A 14,061-nucleotide genomic window follows, 5' to 3' on the forward strand; every position below is an offset into this window, starting at 1 on the left:
GGATTCTTTTACCTCTTCTATGATCTCTTTGGATACAAAGTCAGTTAGTGGGACTGCTGAATCAAAGGGGATACACAGTTTTATAGTCCTTTGGGCATAGTTCCAAATTGTTCTCCAGAATAGCTGAATGAGTTCATAACTCCACTAACACAATGCATTAGTGTCTCAGTTTTTCCACATCTCCTCCAACAATTACCTTCATCTTTTCCTATCATCTTAGCTATTCTGAACAGTGTAAGATGGTACCTCAGAATTGTTTTAACTTGCATTTCTTTAATCCATATTGATTTAGAACCTTTTTTTCATATAACTATAAATGACAATAATTTCTTCATCTGAAAATTTTCTATTCATAACCTTCAAACATTTATCATTTGGGGAATAATTTATAAACTGACTCAGTTCTCTATAAATCTTAGAAATGAGGCCTTTATCAGTAACACTAACTGTAAAAATTGTTTCCCAGCTTTCTTCTTCCTTTCTAATCCTGGCTGCATTGGTGCAAAAAAAAAAATAATAATAATTTAAAGTAATGTAATAAAAATTATTTATTTTGCATTTCATAATTTTCTCTATTTTCTGTTTAGTCACAAATTCCTTGCTTCAAAGATCTGAAAAGTAAAGTCTCATATTCTGCTTATAGTATTATTACTCTTTATGTATAAATCATGACTCTATTTTGACCTTGTGAGATATAACTTAAAATTATAAAAATATTCCGGTTCCCTTCAGAATTTTCATAAGTTTCCTATTTACTTAATTAATATCTTCCAATTAAACCTGCTTATCTTCATATATCAGTAATTATTCAAAATAAGTGAAAAAAATTAACCTAATTTTGTTATTGTTTTGCCTTTATTACCAGTATTGAATGGCATCAGAGAAAAGGTCCCTAGGCTATAATCAAGAAACATAGAAATTATAATTATGTAGTAGGTGTGTGACCTTTAGCAAGTCACTTGTAACACCCTCAAGGCTTAAATTTTCTCTTCTTTATAATAAAAGTTAAATTAGATAATTTCCAAGATGCCTTCCTATGATTGTATTTTTCTTAACAAATACACAAAACTTCAACTAACATCAATTAAGAAAGCATCTGGGGAAAGAGGAAGGATAAGAATCTAATTACCGTTTAGAAACAAACAACATGTAAATATATATTTGTGAATTGGGACTTCTCAAACTTAACGAATATATGAATAATCACTTTTAAAGAAGAAAAAATCTTTGATTTTTAGTTCAATTTTGAAAAAAGATAAGTATATGAGGGTCTAAAGAATCAAGCATTTCTCATTTGTCTTCTGAGGCTTGTCTGTGTCTAGCTACACTCTAGGGCTTAGTTATTTATACAGCCTAGGTGCTTTCAATTAAAGTCTGTTTTCCAACTTGCCATAGTTTGTTGCTGATCCTTTGGGCTTTCTGTGGACAACAAGTAATAAAAATCTCACCACTGACTCTAAAACCAAAAATGGGAATCCCAAACCAAAAAGAACTACTTGACTGAAAGGAATGAGGTTAATAGGAGTAATTTTGCATACCATTTTCTAAACCAAAGAAGGAAAATTTCTCCATTTTACTGGGAAATGAATCTTCCTATAAATGAAATAAATGCAACTTCCTTTTACCTAATGGTTGGTGTTTGCAGAGCAGTATGGGGTCCTGAGTGTTGTGTTGTAATCATGAATGGCTCTCTGTACTAGCATGGGTTGCCATTTAGCCCATCTGCACTTTAATTTCAAAGTAGTAAAGTGGTAACCACAGCAGTAATAACTTCCTGTGAAGGACTTTGAGGCTCTGTAATAAGGTACAATAAGTTCATGGTATCATTAATGGTAACTTGTATGCATTTATTCTTAACTTTTCCATCTATAATAAGTTATCTCTATTTAAACTGAAAGTTTTGACAAATTTCAAAATACTATCCTTGTCTATATAGTTACATCCTCATAAACAGACATAAGAACTAAATTTTATTTACATTTCATCTTTAATCACTGCATACATTCTACCCATAAATCCAATTCCCTTAGGAGGCTGATTGGGCCTTCTCTCTCTTTTCCCACAGGCTGACTTGCATATTTAAAGCAAAACAAAAACAAAAGAGACTAGCCACCAATAATTTACCATAAATAGCTATTACATTCTCCTTCACACTCTCCTCACTGTGTCAAATCAGTACTGAAGCCTGAAGTATATAAGAAAATGGAACCCTGGACCTATTTTTTACTTGGTCATAAAAAAAAAAAAAAAAAAAACAATTCAAAGATTTCAAGAAAAAATAGAATTAGAACAATCAAAAAATTCCAGGTTAAAAACTCTGCAAATACCAGGAGATAACCAACTTGGAATGATAATAGAAACACATAACCCAAGATTTAAGAAACAAAATATTTTAATTTTTTAAATCATTATTGACTGGCCTTTATTCACACTTTTGGTAGATTGTCATATCCAAGTTTTTAATTTATAAGAGTACAATAAGGCCAGTTTTAAGGAAAATCTAAGATTATTGATACTGCAACTATAAGTCAATCAAAAATTTGTATTCTTTGAAATATACATGTCAGGTATCATTACAATGTAAAAGTCACTGTAGAGAGAATATGAGAAGCAGTTTCAATATCTTAAAAGGACTATGAAAAGAATTGAGCTTTTAAAACAGGAAACAGGGAGGGGCTAGGTGAAAAACAAAATTATTACAGTTTTAGGATTAGCACACATGGAGAAACAAAGATACATGTGTATATGCACATACACACGTATTTATTAACTCAAATATTCTAAACCAAAATAACTGAATGCTTAACTATACAACCTTGAAAGTCATAAAGCCCTATATGCAGCCAGAAATCATCAAACCCATCCTGATCCAAGACTTTTAATACCCAATGACACACTAACCAAATTTAAGGATTTCCTCACTGTCCTAGAGCAACAGCAAGTGTTAAGTACAGAAAGACAGGGTAGAAGAAACACTGAATTTAGGAGTTGGAGATTTTCAGTGGCTTTTGATAAACCAACTAAGGCTAGTTCTACAAAGGATTTAAAGAACTTTGTGTTCCCTCCAAGTTACCCAATTTTTGCCTATTCTTGTTGCAACAGGTCTCTTTATTCAGGAACTTTGCATTTTAACTGTATTCAGTAACTTCTCAACAGCATTAATGCTTCACTCAGCTTTTAAAATAAAGTTCTGATCTTCTTTGACTGCTGTAAATGGTATTTGTTTTTAAGATACACATATTATATAAGGCAGGGGACTAGTAGGCCTATTACTTTCATTAACTGTGGAAAAGAACAGGCAGGACAAAGGTTGTATCAATATGCTCTTCCCTTACAGTAGGCTATAAAGGAAATTGTAATCCTTTCAGAAAGACCAATTATAAAATACTTCTCTAATAAGAATTTCAATATTATCATATTAGCCATTTCTCTTATTCTTTAAAGAAACTCTCTTTAAAGAAATGACTAGTCTAACAAGAGCTTATTTTAGTTTTAGGGTTGAAATGGTTTCAATATTACAGACTTTTGATGCAGCTTTTGTTAAATAGAAATAAACAAGTCAAGCAGAAACAAAAGGTTAATTCATTCAACAAAAACTGCCTACTATGTGTACTTTGCATATTTATCTAGTATATTAAGAATTTACAAGGTACTTTACATAAATTTTGTTCCCTACCCACAAAAGTTACTTTCAAGCAGTAATTTCAAAGAGTTAAACCAGAGGGAACAACTAGGTGGCACAGTGGATAGAGCACCAGACCTTAAGTCAGGAGGACCCGAGTTCAAATTTGATCTCAGACACTTAACAATTCCTAGCTGTGTGACTCTAGGCAAGTCACTTAACCCCAATTGCCTCAGCACAAAAAAAAAAAAAAAAGTTAAACCAAATATTAAAAACCAAGACAATACTGAGAAGCAAATATATTGTGTTCCTTATGACTATCAAAATGGATATACCTTAAATATGTATACATTTGTTGTATTTAACATATACTTTAACATATTTAACATGTATGGGACTACCTGCCATCTGAGGAGGGGATGGAGAGAAGGAGGGGAAAAGTTGTAACATAAGTTTTTGTAAGGGCCAATGATGAAAAATTACTCATGTATATGTTTTATCAATAAAAAGATATAATAAAAATGGATATACTTATCAATACATAAATGATATACTAAAGGAGTTTAATATGCATATTCAGTCACCTCTCTATCCATTTACAATTTGCTCTTCACAAATTCAAAGAGTAGGAATGCTCTCAATAAAATTATTCTTCTTCCGCATTGTAATTTAAATAAGTCAAGTTTCAATGATAAGTAAAGCCATAAGTTTATTTTTACCTTTTAAAGACATATTTGATTTCCTAAAACTAATCCTGTTAAATGTATATTAGCTAAGTAAAGCTTCTTTCAAATTGTTTTGAGTTTTTTTGTTCTGCACTTTTTCATTAGGTAGTTTTTGTTTAATCCTTTATTTAGTTACCCATTTAACCTTAAAAAACAGTCCAAATGACTCCCGGTTTACCAAATTCTTTCAAAGTTTCCAATGCTTTAGTTCCTTCATAACAGATTAAAGTAGACATCTAACAGCAGCAAATTTTTCCATTAGTCTCATCCCCCACCTCCTGTCTCTACCTTGCAACAAAATTCTAACCTAAAAAAGTTAACAAAATTATAATGGCCTACAAAATAGTGAAATCATAAGCAAAATAGTAAAATTCTAATTATATATGGGAAATTTCAGTGACTATTATAAGACTAAGTAATTTGCTGCCCCAAAGCTCATGAAAACAATCACTACAAAGACCATCAAAATCGTAAAACCCTAAACTGGACACACTAATTCACTGAGATCAACAAATAGCTACTTTAAAAAAAAAAAAAAAAAAAAAAAAAAAAAAAAGCTTCCATCAAAGGCTTTCTTCCTATATAGCACAGACAGAATTCTCTATGGAACTGTTAAGATAAACTGAATTTATTCAGCCAGTGTTATGAAAGATCTTTTAAAACTATCAAGCTAAAAAAAGGAAGAAACCTAAAAGATATTAAGGCTAATAATAATTAGCTATTAGATGTAGCTAATATACAATAGGTTTATATTGCTACACCTATTGTTTGGCAACTCATCAGATTTTCCAAACAACAAAACCCTAACTATTGAAATCCTCCTCTTTTCACAGAAATAATCATTCCCCAATCCCAAGTCTCCACTCTCCTCCATCACTCCCTCTAACTTAAAAGTAATTTCATGCTCTTCAGATTTTTTCCTAAATCTGGACTTCTGGTTTACCCTAATCGTATCTGCTTTGCATTAGCTTCTTTAAACTGACTTTTCAATCAAATGAAATGTAAGCTCCTTGGGTAAGACTTCTGCCTTATTTCATCTTTCTAGCCACAGAACTTAGTACATAGCAAATAACAAACATTTGTTTGTTCAAAGTACAGTTAAGAATAATTTGCTCAAAATAACGTTTTGGTCATGTATACTTATTGTGTATCTAATTTATATTTTAATGTATTTAACATCTACTGGTCATCCTGCCATCTGGGGGAGGGGGTGGGGGGTAAGAGGTGAAAAATTGGAACAAGAGGTTTGGCAATTGTTAATGCTGTAAAGTTACCCATGCATATAACCTGTAAATAAAAGGCTATTAAATTAAAAAAAAGAATAATTTGCTCAAAATACCCAAGGCAACCATTTCTGTCAGATACTGAAAACTTTAACACAAATGAAGAGAGGGGAAGAAGGATGGTGGTGAAGAGATTTATTCCTTTTTTCTACTTTTCAAACTTTTAAGTTAGAATGAACCACTTCCCTATTCACAGATGAAAAGGTACAAAAATCAACATTTTAAGCAGCCATTATTGTTTTTTAAAAAGAAAAATTATTAGAACATAATAAAAGCTAAAAATTTTCTAAGAGTCCTTGGTAGTAAAATTCATTCTGTACATGTGTACAAATTAAAAAAAAAAAAAAAATCAAACAAAACAAAATCCCAGAAAGAGCTCTAGATACTTTGTGTTGATTATCAACAGCCAAATCAATTATTTCTCCATGTTTTCTATGACCACTTTTTAGCTGAGCATGAGTAGAAGCAATAAAATTAAAATTATTTTGTTCCCTAGACTATTTCTGATAAAGTTTTGATAGGGAGATCTGAATGAACTGCAAATGCCTCCAAACAGAATAAAAAGACTAGAATGAATTCAAGTAAGAGAACTGACATCAGAAAGAAAGGATGTTGTAAAGACATCCCCCTACATTTTGTTGGACTTTTCCCTAGGGAGAATTCATAAAAATCAAGTACTTTCACTTTTCAACTTCCTATGTGAAACTATGAGTTTAAAATTAAACCATCCAGTTCATCCCTTTTTCAAAGGAATACTGGGAAAATTTACTAATTAGACATTCTTCCTGATTTTAAGGTTAATAACACATAATGCAGCATGCTCTTTGCTATTCTGTCATCTTTCCATTTCTAGCCAGAAAATGGTAGATTTTTGTTTCTTATCTTAGTCCATGAACATAATGAATCAGTCAGCATCACAGAGGTTGTGACGACACCTAAGGTTTTTGAAAAGAAGTAATATGATTAAAGGATTACATTAGGACAATTATTCAGGCAATGGATCACAAGGTAAAAACTACCTAGCAGACTATTGCAATTAGAAGAGATGAGAGCCTGAAATATGTTAAAAAGACAAAGGGAGTAGATAGGTACATAATATCCACAGAGGCAGAATTCACATGATTTGATAAAATAGTACAGTGGATGAGGAAAAGTTTTTTTTAAATAAATGTTGATTTAACCTAAATCTTTCTAGCAAATATCCCTCCTTGTTTTGTCCTGAGTAGAAACAAAGGGAAAGCGGGCACTAATTCCTGTTTAAAAGACTTTATTTTAAGGTCATTATTAAGTCAGCCCTTATAACCTTCCCCTTTTCCAAACTGAATAATAACCCCACCTCTTTTAAATTCATCGATTTTCTTTTCTGTTTAAAAATTTTCCCATGTCTCTGTGTTGTACATCTCCTCTGAAAGCTGTCTACATCTGCTAATTCTCTATTGTACTATGAAGCAACCAAATCAAACTTTCTGAAGTACTCAATAAAATGGTAAGTAGAATTTCTATCATTTTTTCATATGTTGTGCTATGGTTTAAATATCTGAACTTAACACTTTTCTTGAAAAAAAGGCACTATAATGCTCAATCAATGGTTCAGTAGTAAATAACATTGCTAAACACACTTGAGACCTTTTTTCAGACTTTCCAATATCCAGATGACAATTTTCTTGCACCACATGCTATTCTTTCCCACAAATATTTATTATCTATTATAATCATGCTGATATTTACATAAGATTCAATTACAAAGGGTTTTGTATAGATCTCATTTGACCTTCATAGCAGCTCTATGCAACAGATAGTATTATTCTCATTTTATATTTGAAAAGACTGACATTCAAGGAAATTAAGAACTTGTCCCATTTTAAAGGTATGATGTGAATGAATTCAAATTTCTCCTGATGCCAAATCCTAGATTCTCTTTACTATGCCACTCTACTAACAACAGATATCCAGCAAGTATTTGCTATTTGAAAAGCATGCTTCCTCTTTATAATTTATAATCACAGGAAATTTATAATCTCTTTTGGGAAATGAAAATAATACACATGAAATCATTCAAATGTCAATGATTTCAGGGAATGGATAAGTTTAACACCTAGAGAAGCTAAAGACAGTTTCATGGAAAGGGCAGGGTTTGAACTGGGCCTCAAAGGAAGAATAAAACTTGAATGTGTAGAAAAGGAACAGAGAAGACATTCCAGAAAAAGGAATACAACATTAATTAGCAAAGGCTCAGTGAGTAAAGCTAATATGGAAGACAGTAATCATAAACCTGACTAAATTTAGGGCTAGATTTTAAATTTAGAGCTACAAACCTATCTATAGTTAAGAAAAAAGGAAATTAAATTAGATGAGATGATGCTATATTTAGAAAAACAGGAGCAAAAGGGTTTAAACTTGACTATGATAGACAAGAAGTAACACTATCACTTCTTGAACAAGAAACTGACAATATAGAGGCAATGTGTTTGGAGAGCTAGATGTAAGTCAGAGACTTGGGTTTAAATCCCACTTCAGAGCTTCAGAATCTGCGCCTATAAAATGAGGATAAACAATACAAATGCTGTGTAAATTAACAGAGATAAGCAATTACTTTGATGGGTTTCCATTTTGTGTCAGTGATGGGCACATATATGTTTCCACTGACTGTCATTCTGACCTTTACTAGAGGAAACCAGATTGAGCTGGTTTACCTACCTTTAGTTAGTTTTGTCAGTTGAATGTTGGATTTTCTGCCTTCCATAAGTATTTCACTGTTTTCTTTTGATGCATTTTTAATATGGTTTTTAAGAATATATAACTTGAAGGAAATGTGAAAAGTTGTGGATCTTAAAAAAAAAAGTACACTTCAATGAGCATGAGATTTTGAAGTTGTTAATGTGGGGAAGTCAACTGCTTTAAGCACTATTTAATCAAGTCCACAAAAGAATCAGTCACACCAAAGAGCAGAGTGTAAAGTGCAATCAAATAAATAAAATCACAAACTAGTGATTCAAAATAGTCTAACTTATTCTCAGGGAGAAAAAAAAAAGACCTTCAGAGGGAATGAACAACTTAACAACGTAAGGAGTTATGTCTCACATTTCTTTGTAGTTTTCTGAAGTGGGAAAAGCTGCTAGAAAACTAGTTTTTTTAAATGACAGTCAATAGTGATATGAAGAAAAACACTTCTTTTGAACAAGACAATATAGTCTTTAGTGTTGAAGATTGAGGGCAAAAAACGGTTCTGTACTGATGAGGGCCAGCCCGTGAAAATGCCCAGAGTTGGGAGATGAAGTATCTTATTCAAGGAACAGAATGGAGTCCTTTGTGATCTGAACTCAAAATCAATCAATCACGCAAATGAATAAAATGAAAAGCAAAATAAAAAAAACCTCTTCCTCAGATTCTACATAAGAGTATACACTCAGCATTTCTAATCCACAAAGCTAAGGAGAGAAAGAAATTCCAGGAGTCACCATATTCCTTCTAAAATCCTGAAGAATTCAGGATGCATTATTTTAGCAAGGGAAAAAAATGAAATAACCATGAAGTGCCAGGCAAAAGATTAGACATCTTTTAAATAAAAGCACCATTTAAAATACTCAAGCCACATAACAAAGGAAGTGATTTTCTGTGCCTTAGTAAAGTATATGCAGATTCAAAATATCGACAGATCTATAATACAAAAGATTATGAACTATTGATTTGCCACTAGTATTAGGCACTAGTATTAAGTTTCCTTGAGCTCTTATTTTTCTCAGGAAATACTAAACAATATCAAAATATCAAAAAACGACAACTTTCTAACAAATATGATATCTTATTTTGCGAACTGATTTCTTGCTTTAAGGATGCTTTATATTTTCTGAAATTGTATTTGATCAACTATTCAAAGCAACGGAGAGGCAGTATGACAGTGTACAGAGAATCATCCAAGTCTAAAAAACTTAGAATTAAAGTCCCATCTCTGATTCACAGTAAACAGCAGGTCTATTTCTCACTGCCCAGAAAACTCTCCAGGAAACTAAAATTTGGAGCAGGTACTGACTGACATGAATAGAAGAAGCTCTTCACCAAAAAAAGAAAAAGGCCCATAAAATAGCATATGACAGAATCCTACATTTCCATGAAGAGAGACCAGATTCGGATATATATCTACAGACAGAATGGATTATAAACACTGTCACTTTAATGTCTGTGTCTTATGAACATGTCAGCCCAGTAGACACAAGTTAATAAACCTTATTAAATAAATCTAAGAAAAATTAGGAAACTCATTTTCATATATGAGATCTGCCTACACATATCAACATCCTCTAAGGCTCCATTTTTCAACAGCTACGATGAAATTCTTAAAAGAGAAATAGGCAATACTTACATTATTGGCAAAATCAGAAACCAATGAAGCAAACATTTATCAGTTTTTCTTCCTTTCTCCCTCTGCTTACATCCATGCTATCCCTACTAGCTGTCAATGGGCTGAGGTAAAATGAAGGAACTTGAATTTTTGGGGAGAAAAGGAGCCCAAAATAGCAGCAATATCTATATCAATATAGAGGAAAATAAAGGAAAAAGGAGGAAAAACTCTTTGGCAAAATAGAGAAAAGGGGGATTTCCTAGGGCTATTCAATGATGCAGCTGTTCATAAATGATGTATACTTAAACTAGGTGCTGTCAGGACAAGGAATCAGTAGTTTAGCTAATCTGAAGAGCTGGAAAATATTTTTTTGAGCTATCTAATCCAGTGATTCCCCATTACCATTTCCAATAAGTCATCAAGAAGTCATTGCTTGAATAACTCCAGGGAACATTTTACTCATGAGTTTTCCAAGAGTCTTAATTATTAATAACTTTTTTCATAAAAACAAAATCTGTTTCCCTGCAGCCTCCACTCATTTTAAGAATATTTCAAGTTTGTTCTCTGGAGGCTCACACTTTCATCCTTCCAGTCACACAGACTGAAAACTGGATCATTGACTTTTCCTCCTCTATATATATCCATCCAGTTGGCATTTTTTCTCAATTCTACCTTGACATCTTTCACAGTTGCATCAATCCATCTTCTTATTTTTTTCAATGGGTCATCACTGATTCAGGAACTCATCCCTCTACTGAAATACTCCACTAAGTGGTATCGCTGTTTCCATTGCATTTTCCCCCTTCTCTAAATGGTATTTTAAACAAGTGCCAAAATAAGTTTTCAAGAGCACAGATCCAATTATGTCACTTAATTAATTAAAAACTTCAGTGGTATCCCTCTTTCTTTTAGAAAAAAAATACAAACAGTTCACAATCTGCTCTAGATTGAATTTTTAAACATTTCAGATTATTACTTTCATCTACTGTAAGTTCCAGACAAGCTAGCTGTTCCTCAAACTCACTGGTCCCTAAAACTCTCTCATGCATCAAATATATACATTCCTTATTTTGACCCTTTAAAATCCTTAAGATTTTTTAAAGTCTTATTTCATGTGCCACCTCCAAAAGGAAGCCTTTATTAATCCTCCTAGTTTTTAGTACCCTCTCCCAATCCTACTAGGGCTTGTATTCTTTGGTGGAAGGAATTCTCCCTGATTAAAATCACAAATCCTTCCTGGAGTACTAACCTGTATATTTTTCCCCTTCAAGGAAAAATAAAATTCCTAAAACATAGGAACTTTTTCATTTTTATATCACTTCGTTTCCAAAGATATAAACAATCATTTGAAATTCCTTTTGAACTCTAATTGTATGATCTGTATAATTAGCAATGGATTATAGATTCTTAAGAGAATTTCCTAGGACACTGAGAAGTAATTTTTCCATGGTTATACAGCACGTGTTAAGACCAAACTTGAATCCAGGTCATTGTGAGACTATTTGTCCACTATACCACATAAAATCTTACCTGCTCAAAGTGCTTAATAAATGCTTATTAAATTAAATTTACTTTAAAAATTCTTATGGGCTAGAAAATAGCTCTACCCTCCTATTCACTTCACAATTTTGTACTCATTAAATCTCTTCAAATGATTCCTTTTGATAGATTAATTTCCCACCTGCACTTCTCTAAATCACATACATTTGTCCTTACTAATATATTCATTAGAACAGGAATTGATCTGTGTCTTTTGCTTATTTATCATTTTTCTATTTAGTATATATTTTTATTTAATATTTATCCTATTATTAATATTTCTATGCCGAAAGTTATTTTTAATATACTATTAAGGAACTATATAACCCTCTATCACAGAATTACAGACATATGATATTAAGACTGAAAAAAATGAGGATGAAAATGAATGCATATACATTACAATGCCAGTTTTCATTTCTTAAAAAATAAATCCACCAAATCCTCATGGATTTGCTGATGTAATCTTCAGTAAGCAACAAGCAGCATGAAAATAAATTTCCTAGTAAATGTCAAAGGAAAAAATTTAAACCTTCTCTATAGGGGTTAGGGCGGGGAGGAAGGATGTTGAAAAGACTATACCATCTGGTGATAATAAGTCCTATCTATGGTTAGCCAAGAAAACTTACCCACAGGGTCCATTGTTTCATATAAACATTTAATCATCTTAATGGAGGGTGGAAAAGACCTATAAAGCAAAGAAGTCTGCCCAATCTTCTCACCTCAGAGACTTCATCTCTTCCCCTTCCCCCACACCCCAAAAATTTGGGGAAAAGGAGGCAAGTAATAGAAGACACATACATAAGGGCCCTAGCACTCCCATAGAAATCAGCAGTCTGGGGATTCCTTAACCCTTTGTAGTAGATATATAAACTCCTTTTCTTCCCTTAACATTCAGCTTTAGTTCTTTCACAAGAGCTTTTCTTTCCCTCCTCAACCCTTCAATTTATTTATGGCCCCAAAAACTACTCTAACAGGAAGAGATGGGACTCAATCAAGTCTGTTCTAAAGCTGGTCAAGTTCCTCTATGAATTGGAGGAAGATTCCAAAGAAAGCCAATAGTAGAAGCCACCGCCGTTAGTGGCCTGCAAGGTTTGGAGCCTCCAAACCTAAAAAGAACTCACACTGTCCACCTGTAAAAATATACATGGGGACTATAAGAATAAATCCCAACCTAATAAATGGAAGTTTCAACCAATTTAACAAAGAAGTATTTCAATAGATACTCAAAAAAGATAAGGTTTCTTATAAAAGTTTAGGTTCAATATTAAGTTAAACAACAGTTATGAAAATTTAACAAAAGTTCTTATACAACTGAACATGAAGTAAATCAGCATCTGATTCTGAGGGAAAACAACCCATATTTTCTAAATGGAGATCTTACAAGGAAGGGAGGGAGAAAGGGAGGAAGGGAGGAAACATGAACTATAGTTAATAAGGAATTGTTTTTCATGAATTTTCTTATTGCAAAGAGCAGGAAGTTGAATTATTCTTTTAACTGGGGAAAAAGTAAGCCTCCATTTTATTTAATGAGTGCTCTTCCTCCTTTCTTTATAGGGAAGAGAGGAGTTATTTAACAATTATGTAACCTTTAAGGATTGTGGGTGGATCACCAAATGTCTAGCAGCAATCAGAAGATTTCCTGATTGGCTGAATATGATGTTTGGCTTATAAAGGAAAAAAAAAAAAAAAAAAAAAAGAGGGGGGCACCTCAGGTTGAGGTAGAGAGCACCTAAATGGGACAATCTTAAATGACCAAGTTCTATTGCAGATGGGAGGAAGGAAGCAGAATACTTACATAGGAACATGTTTTGACATGGTATCTAGGCTAAAAAGTCATTTATGTTTTATATTTGTCCACAAAAAGTTCAGAGACAGGACAAACTCAAAAGTTGGATGCCATCCAGTTTGGTTGAGCAATCTTTTATACATATTTCTGTTTAACTTACCCTGCTGTGTAATCTCAATTTATATCTTCTCTCTCATTGTAAATAAATATTTTTGGTTAAACCCAAGTTAGCTCGGATGTAAATAGGTTAGAAAGAGGGTGCTCGAAATGGATATCTAATTGGGTGCCAGGTGAAAAGAAAACAAACGTGATTTGCTACAGCAAATTTCTAAACTCAAGGAGGCTCAACGTTTTTGAGCCAGGGATTAGAATTCAGCAAAAGTTTAGAAATTAGTAAAGACAAAAACCCTTGAGGTCAAAACAAGGGTACCCTGGACTGGTACCAAGAAAGAGCAGGTATCCTATAAAGCTAAAGGGAAGATTCAAAAAACCTAGGACTGATTTCTTAACAAGCTACTGCAAAAAATGAACATAAGAATCCACAGATAAAGAAAAATAGTAATGGAGATTTGAGTTAAGTACTGAAACTATGCCTAAAAAACACACTGCTTCAGTCTTTATCCAGGGAAAGCATCTCAAGGGGAGAAAAACTGACTCAGATCACCATCAAAAAAAAAAAAAAAAAGTGAGAAACATATTACATTTACAAAGGTTTTTAGAAATGGTACAACATAAGACTTCAACAAATAGAAGAAAAAAAAATA

The 14,061-nt window shown here is 32.6% G+C and overlaps 1 protein-coding gene across 2 annotated transcripts in view; it reads right to left on the reverse strand.

Moving 5' to 3' along the window:
* Window positions 1-14,061, reverse strand: part of LOC100928830 (protein FAM107B) — a 79,803-nt gene that overhangs the window by 35,439 nt on the left and 30,303 nt on the right. The window lies entirely within an intron of this gene.

The sequence above is a fragment of the Sarcophilus harrisii genome, chromosome 5 (genome assembly GCF_902635505.1).
Source record: "Sarcophilus harrisii chromosome 5, mSarHar1.11, whole genome shotgun sequence".
Taxonomy (NCBI): Eukaryota; Metazoa; Chordata; class Mammalia; order Dasyuromorphia; family Dasyuridae; genus Sarcophilus; species Sarcophilus harrisii.